This window comes from Plecotus auritus, assembly GCF_963455305.1.
Source record: "Plecotus auritus genome assembly, chromosome: 10".
Taxonomy (NCBI): Eukaryota; Metazoa; Chordata; class Mammalia; order Chiroptera; family Vespertilionidae; genus Plecotus; species Plecotus auritus.
The window spans coordinates 49,183,980-49,207,059 of NC_137785.1; positions in this window are offsets into that span (position 1 = coordinate 49,183,980).

Sequence of the window (23,080 nt, forward strand, 5' to 3'; positions counted from 1 at the left end):
GCCAACCTATCCCACCCCAATGTGCCAGTGTTGGTCACCTGGTCCAATGGGTGTCTGCCAGGTTTCTCTACAATGACATCACCAATGTTCGTGTATAATGTAAAAGTATCTTGTGGGGAGACGTTCTGAAGTGAAATCAATATCCCGCATGGGCCATGGCATCTACTGATGCTTCCTGCTGAACCAGCCACCCCTGTGATGGTTGTCAATGGTGATTTTCTATTTCCGTAATTGCTCTCCATTGAGTAGTTGGTATTCTCCTCCCTCTTTTATTTGTTACTTTATTGTTTGTTTATGTCCGTGTGGATGCCTGGGTTCATATTTTATCCAGTGGGTTAAATAGGTTCCTGTTGTTATTTATGCTGATGTTCCATTTGTCTCATACTCGGCCCGTGGGAGACTTCAAGCTGGCTCCTCGTGCCCTTTGGAACACATCGTCCTCATTCTTTGAGCACATCCTTACATTCTGGCATGGAAAGATGTGCCGAGCTCATCTCGTACTTGCCCTGCCCCCAGCTCTGGAGTCCGTTATTTCTCCAGGGAAATCTGGAACACAGGGTGGCATTCAGAAACCAAGACCCTGGCAACGGATCTGCTCATAGCGACTGGGGCATCATGGCTTCTAGGCCCACTCAGCTAACTGAGCGAGGACATTAATGTATTATTATAGACATAGATACACACCTCTAACTGTCTGTCCATCTGTACACACACACACACACACACACACACTCCTGCATACACCTGCACCTGTTTCAGGGTTTCTCCACCAGGGTGCTATTGACCTTTTGGGTTGGATAATCTTTGTTGTGGGGCTGTCCTGCTCATTATAGGTGGTTTAGCGCATCGCTTGCCTGAACCCACTATATGCTAGTAGAAGCACCCCCATTGTTATAAACTAAACTATCTCCAAACTTTCCAATTATCCCATTAGAGACAAAAATAACTCCCGGCCCGGCTGTCGTGGCTTGGTGGTTGAGCACTGACCTGTGGGGCTGGGGCGGGGGGGGTGCAGTCATGGTTCGATTCCTGGGTGGGGCGCATGCCCAGCTTGTGGGCTTCATCTCTGGTGGGGGACGTGTGGGAGGCGGCATGTCGGTGGTTCTCTCATTGTTGTTTCTGTCTCTCTCTTCCTCTCTGGAGTCAATGAAAAAAGATATTTAAAAAAATAAAATAAGGTAACTCTTGCTTGATAGTCATTGATCTATATACACTGAGTGGCCAGATTATTATGACCACCCCATCAGTACTTCATTGGGCCACCTTTTGCCTTCAATACTGCGGCAATTCTTCTTGGCATTGACTCCATGAGATGTTGAAAGGTGATGCGAGGAATCTGACACCATGCCTGATGAATAGCACTGTCCAGTTCTGTGAGATTTGATGGTTGTGGAACCAGCCGCCTGATGGCTCTTTAAACTTCATCCCACAAATGCTCAATTGGATTGAGATGTGGTGATTGCGGGGGCCACCTAAGTAAGGTAAAGTCTCCCTCATGTTCTTGAAACCACTCCTGCACAATACGAGCACCGTGGCATGGAGCATTGTCTTGTTGGAAGAAGCCATCTCCATTGGGATACGCCATCAACATGATAGGATGAACTGGATCAGCAACGATACTTAGGTATGTTGTGCTATTCAGACGTTGTTCCACATGAATTAAAGGGCCCAAATCATGCCAGGAAAACATGCCCCAAACCATAACACTGCCCCCACCAGCTTGAAGGGCTGTACTCATGCATGTGGGGTGCGTGCTTTCATGCTTTTTCTGCCAAATTCTCACTCTGCCATCTGCATGATGCAACTGGAAACGTGATTCATCGGACCACATGACTTTTTTCCAATGCTTGACTGTCCAATCCTTGTGTTCCTGTGCGAAATGGAGACATTTTATCTTGGTAACTGCAGACAGCAAAGGTGTTCGAACAGGCCTTCGGCTTCCATATCCCATACGATGCAGTGTACGGCTAATTTGCCTACAAACATCAGGTGGTCATAATAATTTGGCCACTCAGTGTAAATGTCCATATCTATTCATGTACACATTTTAAAAATATGAATTCATTTCAATACCTCTATTTCTAATCCAACACCTCAATACCTCCAATTCTAATCTTCCTTTCTGTGTTTGTAACTCCCTTCTCTGACCATCAGAAACCTGGCGCTCATTATCCTCAATGTAGTCATTTAATTGCCTAACTTCCCTGGGTGTCATCAGTTTCCCCCATGCTGGCCACTTTAAAAAAATATTTTGTAAATTGAATTTTAGAGAGAGGGAGGTAGGGGGATATATAGAAAGAAACATCGATGAGAGAGAAACATCATCGATTGGCTGCCTTTGGCATGCCCCCTACTGGAGATTGAGCCTGCAACCCGGGCAAGTGCCCTGACTGGGAATCGAACTGGTGACCTCTTGATTCCTGGGTTGATGCTCAGTCATTGAGCAACACTGGCCAGGCCATGCTGGTCACTTCTCTAGCCACTCAGACCCCCCACTGCCATCTCCGTGTCCCTACCACTGGCTTTCTTGGCCTCACAGGCACCCTAGGCCACCACTTGTTCCCATTGCATTCTTCCGTGTTTGTTTTTTATGTTAAAATTGAAATTCCCTGAAGGCAGGGAGCATGCCTGTCCCATTCATAGCTGAGTCCCAGTGCCTGGCATAGATTAATAGAAGTATCGACTTGGGCTTTTCCATTTTATGGCAGCAAGGACACATCACCTCTAAGCAGCCGGGTCTTTACTTTATGCCCATTTTCTGGGAGGAAAGATCGAGGCTGAGCCCCAAGCTTCCCACACCACATGCTCATGTGAACGGCTGAGCGGTTCTGGGCCTGCACCTGCGCTGTCTCGCCTCATCAGTGTGCCCTTTGGACCACACCCGGTTGTGCGCATTTCTCAGGGTTTAGAGCTGCCTTTCCAGTTGCCAGTGAGTGTTGATCTGTGCCTCCGCCTGACAACAGGGTGGCTCTTCTGTGCTGTCCTTTCTCCCCTGACCTCATGCCTCTTAATCCTACCACCACCAGGCTCCAGGCTCCCGCCCCCTGCAGCAGCCGGTGATATTTGCTTTTCTCCGCCCAGCCTGCCCTGGAGGCTGCCGATGTGGAAAGGACTGTTTCTGGCACCCTGAAGGGTTTCCAGATAAGCTCCTTTCAGTTCAAAGACACCTGGCCGGCTAGCACCGATGGTTGTACTTAACCAATAGGAGAGGAGCAGGGATTCGGGTGCTGCTCCACCCCACCCCGTTATCTGAGCCCAGCCAGGGCTGTGCAAATGTTTCTGCAGAGTTCAAGTGCACAGAGACCCTCACCTTCCACCTGCTCCCCACGGTGCACAGCACACTGCAGGCTGCTGGCTTCCTGCAGATGGGGGCTGTGGGAATAATGTGCAGAATTCCAGAACCCAGACAGGCCCTGACCTGAAATTCTACCAGTCTCATTTCACCATCGTAGCTCCCCCTCCCACTCGCCATGCGGCCTTGGGAAACACGGCCTCATCTGTAAAACAAGCTGGAGAATCCAGAGAAATCTGAAGGACACTTTGAGCTGGGCACGCAGTGGTTCTCTGAGGATCCTTCCTGCTGGGGGAAGTGGCGGGGGGCACAGAAGGAGATCTTGATTTGGGTCTGCGCTTTGCCATAAGTCTGATCTCGGAGAGCAGCATCTGTGTGGCTCAGCCTCGAAGCCGGCCGTCAGTGGGTGCCCAGTGCAGAGTGAGCCTTGCAGTAGACACATCTTTGGTGTTTGCTCTTGTTGGATGCATTGACATCTCGAAACTCCCTAGGCTCCTCCGGTGTCCTTAGCAGTAAAACGGGTGCAAGGAAGGATCGAGATGATGCACAGCAAACACTGGCTGCAGTATCTGGCCCATGGTTGGTACTTAAGGCCCGGGGGCCATCTTCCTTGCTTGGTTCCAGCTATCTGCTCCCAAGAGAGGTTTCTTCCTGCTTTTTCAATGCTGGACTCGGGACTGGACAGTGAGCGGAGCTGAGGGCCACTGGGTGCCTGCTCTGTGCCCTGCCTGCAAATTGAGCTGTCAGATTTCACCCTCACAGCAGCCCTGGGAGACAGAATTATAATCATCCCCAGGTTACACGGGAAGCAGCTGGCCCCGGTGGGTCTGAGACTTCCCCGAGGTCGCTTGGTTAGAAAATTGCAGGTTTCAAATTCCAGGCCCACCTGACTCCAAAGTGGGTGCTGTTTTCACTGCACCCGCTGCCTCCCAGAATGGGGGCTGTTGGATACACCTGCCAAAGTCCATCCTCTGACCCTGAGCCGTCCTGGGTGTGAGCAGGCCTATGCTGCAGGGAGAGTGGGCGTGCCAGGAGCCCAGGGCTCCCCTAATCCCAAACGGGGTCTTTGCTGCCCTCTTTGCCATCTCTTGGCAGGGAGCATGCATCGGGCCAGCGGGTAATGGCAGAGAAATAACCGCAGAATCTTCATATCCTCTAATTGTGTTTGATCTGATGGCTAATGGGGTCATTAGCAAAGAAGAGTCATTGTAGGTGTGCCTGCTCCCGGTGGTTGCCACCAGATCAATGGCCATTTATCATCTCTGCCTTCCCCGCCTGGGGTGCAGGCGATGGCATCAGATTGGTACTGGCATCAATTCCTGGGAAGGTAAACACACTTCATAACCATCCCTGGTGCTGGTCGATGGTCTCCCGGGTCTTTGCAAGCTGGGAGCGTGCAGCTGCCCAGCGCTCTGCCCAGAAACCAGGCCTTAGGTCTCAGTATTCCCAGCATGGGGCACGCCGGGCCCCGGATGCGCATGGGAGGTGGCACGTTTGGTTCTGGAGCGCCCAGCATGCCTCCTCTGTGAAACAGCACCAGCTAGACAGAATCAATTTCCCATTGACTTCCAGCCTCCATCCCAGACACAGTGTAATTCTTGTCTGAGGGCTTATAAAGGCCATTGACTGTCTTATAAAAGATTTAAGCACTTACCTCGTGGCACGCAAGAGCTCTGTATATCACGATGCCTTTTTGACAATTTGTGGGAGGGGCGAGGAGTTGGGGGAGGGGTGGTCACAGGTGTGGCTCTGGCAAACAGTGCCTGCGGGACCTGGCCGGACAGGAATGTGAATGGGTCAATCAAAGGATCCTCCTACTTCATCGCCCACGGAGCTATTTCCCAAGGGGAGTCAGGCTCCCCTTGATTCAGTGTGTGAACAAATCACTTGCAACACAAGATAATTCTTACCCCCGCATCGCCTCTGCGGGACCCGGGGGCACATCCTGGGATGTGATTGGCAGCAGAGGCATCTCTTCATCTAGCACAAAGGGATGAAGATGGGAGCAGTGATGATGACTTTGCTCTTGGTTACTCCCACTCCCTGACACATGTTCATGCCTATTCTCTCTTTTTTAAAATCTGCACCAAGGATATGTTTTTATTGACTTGAGAGAGAGAAAGAGAGAGAGAGAGAGAGAGAGAGAGAGAGAGAGAGAGAGAGAGAGAAACATTGATGTGAGAGAGAAACATTGATGTGAGAGAGAAACATTGATTGGTTGCCTCCCCTACACGCCCCAACCGGGGATCAAACCCACAACCTTTTGGTGTACAGTAGGACACTCCAACTAACTGAGCCACCCAGCCAGCGCCTTATCTGTTCTCTTTTTTGGACCCACAGAATGACTCTGGAAGTAGAGTCAATATTGCTGTATTCATTTTAGCGGTAGGGAAACTGAGATTCAAAGAGGTTAAGCGTGTACTAGTAGTCGGTCAAATAATCTCAATTTTCAGGTGCAGGAGTATTTTCCAGTTACCTCTCTCCTACTCTTCTCTGCCTGTTCTCTTCCCATTTATTCACATGTTGTGCAACAAGAGGGGCAGGTGGTTAGTTTGGCCCATGGTTGGGTTCTCCTGGGAAAGATGGGAGAGGAGACATAAGGAAAGGACCCAGGAAATGATTAAAGTAGCCGATCACAGCAGTGAACGGAGGGAAGGATTCAGAGGGAGCTGATGTGCTTAGAGAACGACTCAAAGAACTGGACATCACGATCATGTCAGACAAAGATGCCGGATGGTTAAGGGAGCTGAGAAGAGCTAGACAGTGGTCAGATACTAGATTTTAAAATTTCAGGGCCAGGAATCTTCTGGGTGGCCATGCAGTCCAGGGTGTTGCAGCTGATGCAGTGGTAAAAATGGTCACTAACTTTATGCTGAGCACAGCTAAGTGCTTTCGGCGGATTTGTTACTAAATCCCATAATAACCCTTGTTTTGCAGATGAGGAACTGAGGCGTAGAAACAACAAACAGCTTGATCCAGGGGCCACAACTAGCCATGGTCCCAGGCTGGGATGGGAAGGTAGGTGGTCTTTTTCACTCTCAGCCGTTCCTCGTAACAGCGAGTCTGGTATGTCACCCTGTTGGCTGAGTCAACTCTGCGCACATTAATGCCCCTCGGGAGGATGGCAGTGGTTGGGGTGGAGAGGGAGATGGTAAAAAGGGATGGAGTGTTCCATGAGAGGCTGATCTGTGCCCAGATCCATCTGCCCACGCCAGCTCCACCACCACCCGTAAAGGCCAAGTCAGCTCTGGGCTTCAGAGGGCTGCTAAGTGTCCTGGCATCTTGGTCCCTGTTGTGGTGGGTGCTCAGCTTCCTGAGGCAGTGGCACTGGGCCTGGTAACTGGAGGCTGACCCTGGCATCAGATTTAAGCCACAGCCATCAGTGGGGAGGAGCGGAGTGCAGAGAGATCAGTGCTGCCGCCGCTGCTGCTGCTGCTGCTGCTGCTGCTGTCACGGAGGGCGTGTCTCCCACAGGAAAAGCACCCTTGAGCAGGGCTGCCTGCTGCCCCGGGACAGGGGTGGCTCAATGCTCCTCACTGCCCTTCCTCACAGGCAGTGTGCAGAGTCTTCCCGGGCCGTGTTTTCCGAGATGTGTCAGTGCCCCATTGACGGTTCGCATTGGGTGGCTGCTTTCCTCGGCAGAATCCTCTTGGTGCAAGTGACACGGCGAATGCTCTTGTTCACCAGTTTTGTCCCATTAATCCAACTGGTGTTTTTTTCTTCTTGTTTTAATTTAAATCCTTTTTCCTCTCTGTATATCCCATCATTCAGAGGGTAGCATGGTATGGTAGAGATCTCTGTATTCATTTGTTTATTTGGCAACCATTTATTGGAGCCGCCAACAAATACTGGAACTGAGTTTTGGAGGCAGATGGACTTGGGTTTCATCCTAGTTGTGTGCTAATCAGGTAGCCAGGACGTACGTTGGATGTCACAAGTGTGTTCTTTTTAACGTGTGAAGGATAGGGACACTCTGTGACCGTGGGGGAATTGACTACACTCTTGGACCCTCAGTTTCTTTTTCTGTGCAATGGGGCTTTTGTATCAACTTGGCACGGTGTTCAAGAGAAATCAATAAGAAAATGTGGTTAAGAGCCCAGTATGGCTACATCCAAACCTGTTCATTCCTTCACCCTCAGATCCCCTATATTTTGTAACTGGCAGGTGAACAGGCCTGCTGGTTGCCTAGCACCCTACAGGTGGTCAGTAGGGATGCATTTTTTTTTTTTTTTGGTATCTGCACGGTGGGCACCATCTTCGTCTGCATGGCAAAGGTCATTGTAGCCATGGGTGGCTGAGAGTCCAGTGAACCCAGCTGGGAGACGTAGACATGTTGATTGAAAAATAAAAGAGAGATCTAACGAGTTCATTTCAGAGCTCACCCCTTTGGTTCTTAGCAGCAAAGCCTCCCTCCTTCCCCAGTGTTGCTGGTCTGGGATCGGCCCCCGTGTTGGCGCAATAATTCTGGATGCTGGGACTGAAGCAGGTGTGAAATAGGCTGTAGTGCTTTACAATTCGGACACTGAAATTGCATTCTTCACACAAGGTACATTTTCCAGATGACCCAGGCCTGTGCTCTGCCGGGAGCTTCCATGTCAGCATTTCTGCTCCCACAACAGAGTCCTCAGATCTGAATGGTGTAGTCGCTTTCTATGCTCACTTTGGGTTTGGGGAAGTCAGAGGTCTGCCCTGGCTCTGCTGGGCGTGGCAGCTTGTACATTATATCATCTGGCGCCATGTCATGGTTCTTCTCACACATGTCGTCCCATTTGGTCAAACATAAGAGGGACTGTGATGCTGCGGATGGAGCAAAGGGTTTTAAATGATGCTGCCTGGAGTGGACTCCTGCCTTTCAGCTTCTCTGAAGTCCAGCCACATGATGTACACGCAAACGCCATGAAAAACCCAAAGAACTATCTCGATATTACAATTTTATTTATTCTTATCCATCAGTTAAAGGCCAACATCCACATTTTGAGGATAGGCTGCAAGAAAGTCACCTATTGTTTGTTAAAATATCATTAACCAGTCAGGCAGTTAATAGGGGCTAGACGTAAAAACGTTTAGGCACTCCTTATTCACCTTTAAAAGCAGTATTTGGTGGGTCTGATCTGATGAGCTATGGAGGATAGGGAAGTTTTGAGACTCTATTTTCAGGTTTGTTTGTTTTTTCTTTTTTGGGGTGGTTTAGCTAAAAAAGCTAATGCATCATCCTCAGTGACTTTAATGGAGATTACGTGAATGAAGTTCACAATATTGTCAATGCTGATTTAGAAATGACATCAGACCTCTCCTACTCAGTGCATGGGAAATGATAGGAACGTCAGTGATCGGGCTTTGGAGCTGAAACAGATCATTGCCCAAGGTTTCCCTTTTTCTTTCTCTTTGCGCCACTACAGCACACCCTCTATCCTCATGGTAGCCCCCTCTCCTCAAGAACCTGTCATGGCTCCCTGTTGCCCAAGGCCTTCTCCAGAATCTGGATTGGGAGGTGGACCACTTTGGGAGAGCCCTTAGTCTGTCTACCACAAACAGAGACTTGAGCATATGGTGCCCACATCCATTTTTCTCGTCCCCAGAGCGAAAGCCTTCATACATGTAAGAGATAATCCACACTGAGGTCTAATCTATTGAGGAAATGGGGGCCATGGTCATGATGGAACTGCTGTCAAATCACTCAACCCACCAGCCATCAACCAACCACCCAAACAACTCACATGTACCGATGCCTACTAGAGATTCTGAGACAACTGTCTCTTATCATGGGGTCTGAGAAAAAGGATCTAAAGGGACAAGACAGTGGGGTGAAGGCTTCAGAGAGGAGAGGGCACATCAGCTGACTTCCAAATAGGTAAAAGATGTTCACTGGACAAAGCAGGGAGGGCATTTCTGGCAGAGGGCACAGCACTTGCAGAGCGTCGAGTGTAGACCAGCAGGACATGTTCAAGAATCAGCCAGTAGCCCTCTCTTCTGTCATCTTGGAGCTTGTGGAGGCCTTCTGGGAAAGTAGGCAAAAGGGACATCAATGGTAATTCTTCACCTGGAGTCTCTACCCATGGGGAAGCTCAAAGCCACTCTGATAGAAGGAATGGATGGTCCTGGCTCGATGGGCATGACTGCTTGCTCAGGGCACTGAAGGAAGCGCAAGTGTGGTCTCTTCTTCTGGATGGGGGAGCCATTTAAGACCCCAGGTGGACACCCCCTGGGTGAATGATGACGGCTTAATGCTCTGGTACACGCTCAGAGATTTACAGATGAACCAGAGGATAAAACATACAGTTTCTCCTTGCCCCGTGAGTGTCTCATGAGCTTAATCTGATTGGCTCCACGTTCCCAGACACCAGATCCTGAACATTTGCTAATGTGTTGCCTCTGACTGGATTGTATGACCTTTATTTACCTTATTCATCACTTGAGTCTCTTTTCTGCATTTACTGCCTCCAAGCAACCTTTACTGATGGCTCCCTTAGGCTGGGTTAACTATATTTTTACAATACCTTTCCCCCCCACAGCTGCTAGACCTAAACTCCAGGATGGTAGAGGCCATGTCTTCTTAGGGATTTGGAGCAAAAGAAGCACTGCATTTTTCTGAATATTACAAATGTAATATAATTGTCGTGGTCACACTATTAGTGTGGCTGCGAATGTGCAAGCATGGGTTTGAGTCAAATCCCATCTACAGAGGAGGGACTATTATGAGTCCTGGGCTGACGTCCTTCTTTGCCAGGTTCTTGGGTAAATTTCCTTCCTCTGAGCCCATGAATCTGTATAAAGGAGTGTAAACCCCTTATTTCTCAGAGTTGTCATGGCAACGGGCAAAAAAAAAAATCTTCCTTTGTCCTGCCTCCATTCTACGCAGCCTCTGAGCAGTTGTACTCCTCATATATTAATTTCTTAGAAATAAGTAATTCTTTAAGCACCTCCTATATGCCAGGTATGTGCCAAGAACTGGAAAAACAGAAAACCATAGGCCTACCCTTGAATAGCTCTCCACTTTCTGTGGGAGGCAGACACAAAAAATAGCTTATGATCAGGGAACTAAAAGATGCCTGTGATGACTCAGGCTCCCAGCCACCCCTTTTCCACAAAGGTCCCAGCAAGGTGCGGGCATAGCTCTCACACAGGGGAAGGAAGCGCATGGCCACGGCGTAACACAATTCTGTTAACTGGGTGAAGACTCAGGAAGCCAGACTGAGCCCCGTTGAGCTCCCCTATTTCCTAACATACTAAGCAAGTCTTGGAGTCTACTTTGTCCCGGCATCTCCTGTGCTCCAAACCAAGGCTTGATTTCTCCCTCTCTGGACACAAAGTGTACACAGGAAATTGCGAGCCGTTTAGTGTTCCTGGAATTTGAAGGCAGCAGAGCAGCAAGAGATGAGACTGAACCTCCAGGCAGGTCCCAGGTCACTGAGGACCACAGAGTTTCTCATAGTCCCGAGAACAAGTGTTTGGACCTGTGTGTTCATTAAAATCACCTGGGGAGCTTTAAAAGCGGTGTCCATGGGCTGGTACCTAGACAGCGGTTCTCAGTTGGGTAGAGGCAGTGAGAATTCGTTGGCAGGGCCATGGGACAGTCAGACCTCTGGGTCCCCCAACTCTTGTGTGCGGACTGGGGAGAGTGATGAGGTTCGGATATCACATACCAGCTGGCCAAGTCCATTGGAATCAGGGTTTCCAGTGGTGCAGATTCTTGGAAGCCACTTAGGAATAAGAGCCTTTCCTGAGAGGCCAGCATCTTCCCCAATTCCTTACACTGCCTTGGCTTTAAGGATATTAGGACAAACTATGAAGATGTTCAAATGTTCTAACAAGCCAAGTCATGAACACAGGTCCCATCTGGGATCATTAGATGGTCAGAAAGCCCCTCCCCTTTCCCATCATGCCTTCCACCCTTTAGTTCCTATTCTGTCCCTCAACATTGATGGAGTGAGCCACAATCTCTGATGCTTGAGGCCTGTTTTAGCTGAAAAATTAGTAATCAATAAAATCTACGGTCGATAGTCACAGGGCAAAATAAACAGTCACATGAAGGTGACCAACCGTAATTTAATGAGAGTGATTCATCACTTCAAGCAAAGTGCTATTGGCCCCTGATATTGGAATCAGATCCTGGGGAGGGGAGAGCGGGAATATATGTGGGACCTCAGGTGCCTTAGTTCTGCGGATGCTCCTTCACCCCCCAAAATGGGCCCCTTATCAGCAAAGCTGTCACTGATGGAAACGTTTGGATGGAAAATGATATGCATGAATATATGTCACGTCCATAAACGTAAGTGCTGAAACACAGTGAGGAAAGTACCAGGAAACTCATTAAGAAATACGTTCTTGTCCCTGCATTGGGCTAAGCATCACAATTAGCACCCACACCCACACAAAATGCCGATACAGTGGTAAAGTGAATGTTGAAAATCGAGTCCCTCAAGCCTTCTGGTTCCCATGCCAACTATGTACACTGATGTTGCTTGGTTCTTGATTGCATGGAAAATAATTCATGTTCTAGCACTTCCACCGCTTCCTAACACATGTGGCTGACACTTTGTGGTTTATGAGTGAAAAATAAGGCTGTATTGTTTAAGCCCCTTGTGTGGGACATGGTGCTACTTGCAGCTGAAAGCATCCGTGCTCTTCTCCCAGATAACTTGTGCCTTCGGTGGGGTCCCCCTCTTAGCAGATCTTTCCTCTCTTGCCTGTACCAGGTCTCAGCCTGCAGGCCCAGTTAAATGCTTTCTCCTCCCACCTCCTCCCAAGCCACCCCAGACTTATCAACTGACTTCACACTTGCATCCTTGTCCTTCTCATCCCTTGCTCCTTCTCCTCTTATAACATCACCCCATCTCTCTATTGGAACCTCTCTTGAAAGTATTGAAGAAGGTCCAAGTTGTCAAGCCCAATAGATCCGTGTCCGTCCCCCTAATCTAGTGCTCCGTGACATTTGCGAGCACTTCAGGCTGTGTGCAGCATCTAAGCTTTCTCTTCCTTCTCCCTCCTTCATGGGCTTAAAAGTGGTCCTCTTCTTTTCTTTCTCTGCATTATTTCCTTTGTCAATCTCATCTCTGGGTTTCCAGACAGACCTCCATGTGGGTGGGCCTCCATCTTCATACCAGGTCCTCACCCTTAGAACTTGGGGTCTCACAACCCACTGGACACCTCAACCTGCACGTTTAGATGCAGATTGTCCAAAACCAAACGCTTGCTTTCTCTCATGAGCCTATTTGTTTGTAGGACCTGTTAATGATGCTCAGGCCTGGTTTCTGGAGCCAAGTCTACAGGATGTGTCCGTTTTGTCACCAAATTCCTTCCCAGCCAGAGCCCTGATACTGGGCCCTACAGTGTCCGAGCCAGGCAGGAGTCAAGCTGCCTGATGCAGAACTACTGCTTTACCTGGAGTTTGACTGAGCCCACACAGACCCTCAGGACCTTAAGTGAAGCTGAAACAGTGAGCAATGGTCTTGAGTCTCCTTCTATGGGGTGAGGAGCAATGGAGGGTGGGGAAACTTCAGGCCCCGAATCTGACTTATTCATTATGCGCATCCCCTTTCTCCCCCTCTCACCAAAGTGCAGTCTCTGCAGGCAAGGGTGTTTTTTGTGCTTCATTTCTGTGCTCTCTTCAATAAAGAGAGGGCATCAACCTATGAAACGGGAGGTCACAGTTCGATTCCCGGTCAGGGCACATGCCCAGGTTGCAGGCTCGATCCCCAATGTGGGGTGTGCAGGAGGCAGCCAATCACTGTTTCTCTCTCATCACTGAGTGGTTGATGCTCAACCATTGAGCCACACCGGTTGGATCCAGACTTTCTACAATTATATTTAAAAAAACCACAAAGCCCTCTCTTTATTGAAACTAATGGGGCCCAATAAACAATTTAAAGGCTATTAGTAGGCACCCCAAACTGCAGCGTGTACCCATTCCCATTTACATTTGCCTCATCAATGAATGAGAGGACCCATCTCACCACAGCCTTGCCAGCTTTGAGTATCATTATTTTTTTATTAGTCTTTGCCAAATTAAAAGACAGCCATTACTGGCTTTATTTCTTTAATTATCCAGGAGATTGAGCAATTTTTCATAAGTTGACTGGTCATTTGCATTCCTTCTTTTGAAATTTATCTTTAATCCCTATGCATTAATGTTTTTGGGTTTCCCTGGATGAACACATAAATCAAACCGCCACCAGTCAACCTGCATTAGTGCATTTGCGCTGCGTTATGACTGCATATCATTCTCTTCTGTTCACCATGTGCCGAATTCAGCCTGACTCCAATGCAACAGGCGTTCGCAGATGGAATACTTACTGTGATTTTATTCATATATAGGGTGTCCCTAAAATGTATGCACACACTTTGAATAATTATAAAGGCCGTGTTTATTGAAACATTTCATTTTCAAAATTGAGCTGTCAGATGTTAAAGTGTGGGACACCCTGTATATGTGTATATACATTCCAAATAAATTTGTATGTATACATGTATACTCAATATGTATCTATATACAACTTAAAGTGTGTCAGACTTTTAAAAATATTTTTATGGATTTCAGAGGGAAAGGGAGAGTGAGAGAGATAGAAACATCAATGCTGAGAATCATTGATCTGCTGCCTCCTGCATGCCCCCTACTGGGGAGCAAGCCCACAACCTAGGCATGTGCCCTGACCGGGAATGGAAACGTGACCTCCTGGTTCATAGGTCGATGCTCAAAGGTATGCCAGGCTTTAATGGGGAAGATTAGGAGCTAGAGCTTTAGAGTATTCTCAGGTTGAGCCCATCTGAGAGTCTCTGAGTCAGAAGATATTTTTACAGTTGCTTTAAAAACCCCTGATAATTAGCTTCTGGATGCAGCATAACAGCCAATGGACTGGTCTTAATGGTAGGCCCCTTGTGCTGCTAACCACATGTTGGAAAGGCCCTCTGGCCTCTGGCCCTCAGCCAGCCACTTCTCCTGGCAGACAAAGGGCGGGAGCTGGTACTTGGGTATTGAAGTACTTGCTCCTGCGTGTTTCTTCAAAAGCCATCATGCCGTGTTCGTGTCACTTGCTGACGTGGTGGGTTTCCTCAGCTAATAAAGGAGCATGTGATAGGCACGTGTGTTCCACAGACGTGTGCATCTATTTCTGGGGTTTGCACCCAGTGTCTGCTCTGGCAGGGCAGGGTCGTCTGGGAGCAGCCAGAGCTCCCAACTCAGGTCCTCTGGGTAGTGCTGCTGGGCTCCTCGGGAGGCCCAGGACCTGGGGATTCATGAGATGCGCACAGAGGTGGCAACACTGCCCTGTTAATCAGCTGCAGAGCCGGAGACAGGGTGCAGGGGAGTACAAATCTATTTTATGGAAGAGAAGACTTCTCCAATAAAGCAAGTGCATTCAAGTGCTCACAAGGTGGATGTTTAGTGTTCTTCCCCTGCCCACCCATCTCTTGACTGCTTTCCTACACTTGCCCTCTCTCTCTTTCTCTCCTTCCTCCTCTCACTTGCTCTTTTTCTCTCCTGCTCCCCTATTTGTTCCTGGGAGCACAGGTTGTGGCTGCCACAGACCAAGCTCATGTGCCTCTGGCCTTTGCGCCCTCACTGGCCAAGGGGAAAACAGATATGTCAGAAGTTTGTCCGTGTTATGTGTGTGTGTGTGTGTGTGTGTGTGTGTGTGTGTGTGTGTGTGTATATATATACATACATATATATATATATATATATATATATATATATATATATTTCAGAGAGGAAGGGAGAGGGAGAGAGAGATAGAAACATCAATGGTGAGAGAAAATCATCAATCGGCTGTCTCTTGTATGCCCCACACTGGGATCGAGCTCGCAACCCTGGCATGTGCTCTGACCGGGAATCGAACCGTGACCTCCTGGTTCATAGGTCGATGGTCAGCCACTGAGCCCAGCCAGCCGGGCCCAGCTATTGATTTAATATTTCCCTCCAACCTGCACACTTGCCTTTCACCCTCTGCTCTCCCTATCCTAGCTCTTTGACCTTGTCCCCACCTCACTCCGTGAGCCTGGCACCCCTACTCCACCCTAGGATTCTGGCATCTGCCTTCTTGCTGGGGACCAATAGGGAGTTCTGTCCTAAGCTGTTCTCTGAGGACTGACACCTATTGTTCCACATCAGAGATGCCCAATCTTGGCTTCTGTCCTGTGGGGTCCATTCCAGGTTGGCTGGTCCCCTGGCCTTTCCCATGTGACAAGAAACATGGAGAACCATATGCCTTTAGAAGGAGAAATGCATTCAGGAAACATTTACTCCACATTCCTTCCTGGATATTTACTATGTATTGGGGCTGGGCAAGGGGCTGGGGCATCTCTCTGAACAGGTCAGCCTGTGCCTAGAGTTGGGGCTCAGCTCCAGGGCCTGCACTGGTAGAGAGGAATGCAGAGGGGAGCAGTCGAGAGGGTGACCAAGGCATTAAAGACTTGCGAGCAGAGGTCATTGGCTCTGCACCTACGGGGCCCGCCCTCCCCTGCCTCTGTGTTCCAAGGGTCCAGTGCAGCCCAGTTGGGTTGCATGCATCATTGTGCTTGCCGAGTTGCTAAGTGAAACAACCGTGTCATGAACATAACAGTGGGAGGATGGGCGCTGTCTACCAAGGACAGAGGAAGACTGATGGAGAATGAGGGGATGTGGGAAGCACTGTCATGTCCAAGTGTTTCATGCGATTCCAAAGGCCGGAGCGGGGATTAAAAGGGTAGCAGTTATGGAGATGTAGATTTCAGCTCCACAGCCATTATAGCTGTTGAACAAGGACATGGGCCGAATCTCGGGAGGATGAACTCCTTGGTGCTAGAGATATTCAAGTGGAAGATGCCACCTGACCTCCCAACTGTTATACTATGAAAGGGAATTTTTATGTGCTCCCAAATAATGCAATTTTTGCTCATTGGATGCCTATTGTGTGCAAGGGACTTTATCAGGCCCTGTGAATGCAGAGACAATGGAGTCCTCTGTTCTCAATAAGTGCTCTAGCAGGCTCCTTAATTTGGTGCTCAGAAATCAGGGCAGGTCTACCTGACGCCCATTGTGCAGATGGGGAGACTGAGGTCAGGAAAGTAAAGGGCCTTTCTCTAGGCATTGAGCGCCTATGAAGGGCTTATTTGCATCTTCTCATTTAGTCCTCCCATCAGCCCTGGGATGAAGAAACAGTATTAGGGCTTTGATCCAGCCTCAAACCCCACTCACCAGACTCCCGCCCTAGAGCCCTTCCCATTGTAACAATTTGTAGAGACAAATTCAAGGTCCAAGTTGGAGACTCAGAAGCTAAGGGAGCAAGCAGGAGATTCTAAGTAGGTGGAGGCTGACAGGGAAGGAAACAGTGCCTTCTGTGCCGACTGTGGGCCCAGGAGCTCAGCTATGGTGTCTGATTTTATCTGGACAAGATCCACGAGAGTCACATGCTTTGGCTGCTGGTTTACAAACGATGGGCCTGTGGATCAGAGAGGTTAAATGACTGGTTAACATCACACAGGTAATAAGAACTGAATATTCCTATTAGCGCTCTAACCACTGCCACTGTTGTCTGTCTCTCTCTCTCTCTCTCTCTCTCTCTCTCTCTCTCTCTCTCTCTTTCTGTTAATTCTCACCCGAGGATATTTTCCCACTGATTTTTAGGGAGATTGGAAGAGAGAGGGAAAGACAGAGAGAAACATCAATGTGAGAGAAACACATTGATTAGTTGCCTCCTGCAGGAGCCCCAGCCAAGGTTGGGGAGGAGCCTGCAACCAAGGTATTGCCCTTGACTGGAATCAAACCCGAGACCCTTCAGTCTGCAGGGCTATGCTCTATCCACTGAGCCAAACTGGCTGGGGCCACCGTTAACTCTTATCGCTGCCACCAGTACTAGTGCTACTGCTGTGACTACCATTAGTACTAGTAGTACTGCTTGCTACTATGATTGCAGCATACTACTGTGATGCCTCATCCCACTACCCTGATTACTAGTCCTACTTCTGTGATTACTCTTAGGATTGCTAGTATTTTAACTGCTCTTCCTCTTCCTCTTCTTTCTAGTGCTGAGCAGGTCTTGAGTTACTGCACGCATGCTCTGTGTGAGATCCCAGACCATGTCCTTTAAAATCTATCTTATTTCATCTTCAAAACTTCAGTGGGAGTTACAATTTACGATACGGTGCTTACCCCAAAACTGATGATTTGGCCCCACGTTGTGGGGTAAACATAGGCACCCACGGTCCACAAAGGAGAGAACAGGAGGTGGAAACCAGTGAACTAGAAGCTAGTTTCCATGGCTCATAAAGCTCACGCGAGTGCTTATCTGAAGTTTGAGATTTAAAAATAAAATTTTACCTATTTTCTTTGGATTTTTATTTATGCATTTATTTTTGCTTAGATTGATCTGATCAGAATTCAAATTAGATAAGGTCTCCAAAAAGAAGAAGAAAAAAAATGCTCCCCTCACCTGGCTGGCGAGAGTGGCCTATGAACCAGGAGGTCACAGTTGGATTCCTGGTCAGGGCACATGCCCAGCGTGCCGGCTGCATCCCCAGTAGGGGGCGTGCAAGAGGCAGCTGATCAATGATTCTTATCATTGATGTGTCTGTCACTCTCCCTCACCCTCTTTACATATATACACTGAGTGGCCAGATTATTATGATCTCTGAACGCATAATAATTTGGCCACTCAGTGTATACCCTATATAATAAAAGGCTATTATGCAAATTGTCCCCTCGACCAGGAGTTCGACCAGCAGGCAGGCTGGCCAACTGCCCATGTTCCCTTCCCCTGGCCAGCCTGGCTGGACCCCACCCATGCATGAATTCATGCACTGGGTCTCATACACACACACACACACACACACACACACACACACATTGAGTGGCCAGATTATTATGCATTCAGAGATCATAATAATCTGGTCACTCAATGTATATGTAAAATATTTTTTTTTTAAATGCTGCTCCCTAGAAAAGGCCGGTGCTGATTCTGGCATGCTCCTCCTTAGTCAGGTTTTATCAGGTGCTGTCTCTTTAATTCTCAGGCTGCTTGGGAGGAAGGCCCGGTCACTCCCATTGGACAGATCTGGAGGCTGAGGCTCAGCCAAGGGAAGGGAGGGAGCTTGTCCAGGGTGGCGTGGGAGCCTCGTCCTTCCAGATCTCCCCCTCTGGGCCCTCCCACTCCAGCGTGGAGCCTCAGCCACAGAATTAAAATGTAAATCAAAACCTAATTGGCTTTGTGCGCACAGTTTAGATAAGATTTACTTTTGAAGGATGACTCTGTGTGCTAACCCAGCAGGCCCCACTTCCCATGGCCCACTTGCACTTAATAACAGCCGGGGAAGCGGGGCCATAAATATTGCAAACGATGCCGCTTGAACGAAACGCCCTATGAACCGTAATAAAACCCCCCGTGATTAATTCCAGCGCGCACTCTGTTCATATCAGACCCGCAGTGGCTTCCCTGATGAGATCAATACCGCGTGGCGGAGTGATCCTAATGGAAGTGTTATCTTTTAATCTTCGGGGAAACGCCAGCTTCTCGAATCCGTCACCAGGCCTCCTGCTTTATTTTCCTGGTGCAACCTTGACGGCGCTGGTTTGCCCTGAAATGAAGATACATTAGAGTCTTCTCAAGGATTTATCAATAATAGGACCTGGTCCCTCTTTGCGGGGCCCACAGCCAAAAGGCACATTTGTATGCGGCGAGTCACGGTGACCTTTGCTGTCCCCGGCGATTTCCCCAGTAGACAAACGCCTCTGGAGAGTGAGAGGTAAAGACAGATCCTCACAGGGGAGGCCTCGAAGGGAGAGGGGGAGAGAAACAACACCGACAGGTCACCTGGGGGGGGGGGGGGTTAGGAAGCCAGGCGTGTTTCCCTCCTGGGGTTCCTGGGGCAGAAATGGCCTTCCTGGCCCCTCGCAGGCAGCGGCGGCCCTTGCTGCTGCTTCTGCAGGCCCCCAGGGACCCGAGCATGTGCCACTGGATGGGTGTGAGCCTTGGAGGAAAATGAAATGTCACGGTCCTGTCGTGAGTGTCCGGGCAAGAGGGAAGAAAGACAAGTGTCTCAGCCTCGTGCTAAGAGGGGTGCTGGATGGGGGGCCCACAGCAGGCGGGGGAGGCTGTGGGTGGGGTTTGATGTCATCCTGGTGATGCCTCACCGGGCAGGTGGAGGGAAGGGCCACGCATGTTGGAGGTGACGGTGAACTGACTGCTTGGTGAGGACGCAGGAAGCGTAGGAAGGGCACCGGCACTGTCCCCGCGGGTCCCGGGTCCTGATGGAGGTGGCACACCAGGGGGCCATGAGGGGAGGCAGCAGAGCTCACGGGAAGGAGGAGACATTTTCAAAGCTTTTCTTCTTCCTCCGCTGCTTAAAGGAGCTCACAGAGTCCGAAAGGCAGCCTGGAGGGGCGTGGCCCACCCGGTGCAGAAGCAGGAACCGAATTCGGGAAGGACTGAGCAGCGGGGCTCACGCGGGTTACCTGGGGGGCCGTGCCTCCTGGCTCCTGCAGGGCGCTCTGTCCATCTCAGCTGCTCTGTGCTGTCAGTCAGGGACCCACGCTTCCACTCACTGCGGCCTCTGGTTCCTGCATTTTATCTCCTGTGTCCAGCCACACGACAAATGAAGAGGGAACCCAGAGGTTCTTGTGGGGAAATTCGAGGACCAAGGAGGATGTCTGAGACCTATGGACCTTTGCCCAAGTCCATCGGCCAGAACTCAGCCATGTAGTCCCGCCTCAAAGCCAAGTGCTGGGAAGCGTCATCCGCCAGCGAGCAGCAGAAGAAGACGTGAACTTGAGCAACTGGTTTATCACAGCGGCAGCATCTTTGTGTATAAAACAGGGGTACAGGCTACCCCTTATTGGGCCACAGCAGGGACTATAAGCAAAGGAAAGGAACGACAAATAGGTGCTAAATTAGTGTTAATCCTACTCCCTTGGTTTGGCCAGTCCCCCCTGTCAAGGACTGGAGCCTGGAACCCAAGTCTGAGTCTCCCCTCCAACTCCATGGGGCTGGATTCCCGGTGGCTGGGCTTTGCCCTTAGTGGGTTAGAGACACGTACTGTGCACGTGCAGACCCGGCATTGAAGACGGCTTTGCCTTGCTTACTCAGCTCACTGAAGGCTGACACTCTCCACCTACCCATGGCCCTTCCTTCCAGCCCCTGCCTCCTTCCCTTTCCTCCTCCCCTGAGACCGGCCTGTGGTCTGAGCCCAACACATAATGCATGACTCCTTCAGTTCAGCTTTGCCACACCTGGCGTGTTCCAGGAGTCACACGGAGCTGCCTGCTGTCCATGCCCCTGAACAAAAATGAATGCAGTGTTGGAAGCGCGCGAGTGTTACCTTTTGACTTCTCTTATGACCTCATGACCTTCGGCCGCGGTGGCCTCTTCGAAACTCAGCTGGATTATATGAATCCTGTATAAGGGCATCCAGCGCACAGAGACTGTTGGAGGAGAACACAGAGTCATGGCTGAATCATGGATGTGAAATCACAGAGCGCGCCCTGGCCGGTTTAGCTCAGTGGATAGAGCGTCGGCCTGTGGGCTGAAGGGTCCCAGGTTTGATTCCGGTCAAGGGCATGTACCTTGGTTGCGGGCACATCCCCAGTGGGGATTGTGCAGGAGGCAGCTGATCGATGTTTCTATCTCATCGATGTTTCTAACTCTCTGTCCCTCTCCCTTCCTCTCTGTAAAAAAATCAATAAAGTATATTTTGAAAAAAAAAAATCACAGAGCGGGCGGGAGGGAGGCTGTGCCTCAGGAGGTGGCAGTGCATGTTGCTCTTCCTCACTGTCCCCACCCGGGACATCAGGGTGCTCTGTGAGGGTGAGCACAGCAGCAGAGTTGCTAAAGTGGGGCTGGGGGACTGTGCACACCGTCACCGCTCTCCAGAGCAGTGCTGAAGGACCGGAGGTCCCAGCGCCTGCTACTGCCCCATTTCCCACTACATCCAGGCTCGGGATGCCTGGCAGCCTGGGTGGGGGACATGCGTGCTCTCAGCTGAGCCCAGAACTGAGGGGAGCTTTATGTGTTCCAGGATGTTACCTTTCCAAACCAACCCTCTGCACCCTACAGAGCTTTCAGCACCACGCAGATGGGCTCTGAGCAAACTCATCAGAGAGAAAGGCAAACAGGGCAGGTGAGAAGGAGAACGGTGACAGGCAAGGGTGTCGTTCTTGCCTTATGAGGGAGCTCCTCTCTGTTGCCCTCGGACCATCTGTTCCTCCTTTGCTGAGGTACTTATGCCTTTATGGCGCCCTGAGTTTAGGATGGTGCTCTGAAAGGAGGCCAGCGCTGTGCTGACGGGGGGATCCCAGCATTTTTCCTACTCCCTGCCATTCTAGCAGTTGCCTGCTTCCATGCCTGGGCCCCTGCTGTTCGCCAGCCAATCATGCCCTGCTCCTCTACACCCCCCCCCCCCCCCCGTTTCACCTTTTCCGGGCTCCTGAGGAACTGTCAGACTCCTCAGGAAGCCACTGATGGGCCTTGGGACAGGGGAGACTGCTCCTTTCTGCAAACACACGCAGCTTCCTCTTTCCTACCCTGTGGCAGTTCTTGCATTTCCTGGTGGGTATGTTAGCTTCTCCCTGTAGCTAACCGTATAGTAATTAGAACTGTAACATCAATAATAGCTAACATTATGAACTGATCTCTAGGTGCCCAGAAATGTACTGGCATTATCACTGTTTATCTTCATAATGACTCTTGGGAGGGGGCACCATCAGAATCACCAAGGTACAGATGAGGAAACTGAGCCATTCAGAGGTTAAGGAACTTGCTGAAGGTCTTCCAGCCAGTGAAGAGTGGTTCCATATACTCTAAACTTTTATAGCCTCCAAGTCCACATTCTTTTCTTTTTTTAATTTTCTGTTTTTAATGACATTTTTTTGGTTATTTTTGTTTGTTTGTTTAAAGTATTACATATAGTATTACATATGTCTCCTTTCCCCCCCATTGACCTCCCACTGACCAACCCCCACCCCCCGGCACATGTCCTCACCCCCCTAGTGTCTGTGTCCATTGGTTATGCTTATATAATGCATACAAGTCCTTTGGTTGATCTCTTACCCACCCCCTCCTCTGCCTTCCCACTGAAGTTTCCAAGTCCACATTCTTGGCCACTGCAATTGTCTTCAGTTTGACTATAGTTAGGCCCTGTAGCTCACCACTCGGCCACGGCTCTGCAGGTGGAACATACAGAGAGGATGGGGTTTGGAGACAAAAAGATGCATTTGGAATCGTCCTCTTGGCTTGAAGATCTTGGACAGTCTACTTGGACTCTTGGTCTCTCTTCTTTTCTTCTATAAATTATAGAGACCTGTATGCACCCAGGGATGGAGGTGATGAAGCTTAACTGAGAGCAGGCACGGAAAGCCACTCCAGTGTGTCCCATATGTAACAATATTAGCGAATACTTATCAAACTCTTGTCCTGAGCCACATGCTTTTCTGTGTGATTCATATGAGTTAACTTATTTAACGCCCCATAAAAACCCAGTGACTAGAGTGGCTATACTAATATCAGAGAAAGTAGACTTTAATACCCACAAAAATGTTATTAGAGTTTAAGAGGAACATTTATAATGATACAAAGATTAATCCATCAGAAAACCACAAGTATAAACATGTATTCTCCTAACAACAGAGGCTCAAAATACATAAAACAAAGACTGATAAGAAGAGACAATTCAAAAATAAAAGTTGGAGATGTCAATTCTCCACTAAGGAAAAAATGGAGAAGGCTCAAATTACTAAAATCAGAAGCAAAGGAGGGGATATTACTACTGACCTTACAGAAATAAAAAAATACAGAAAACATGAACAACTGTACGTCAACAAACTAG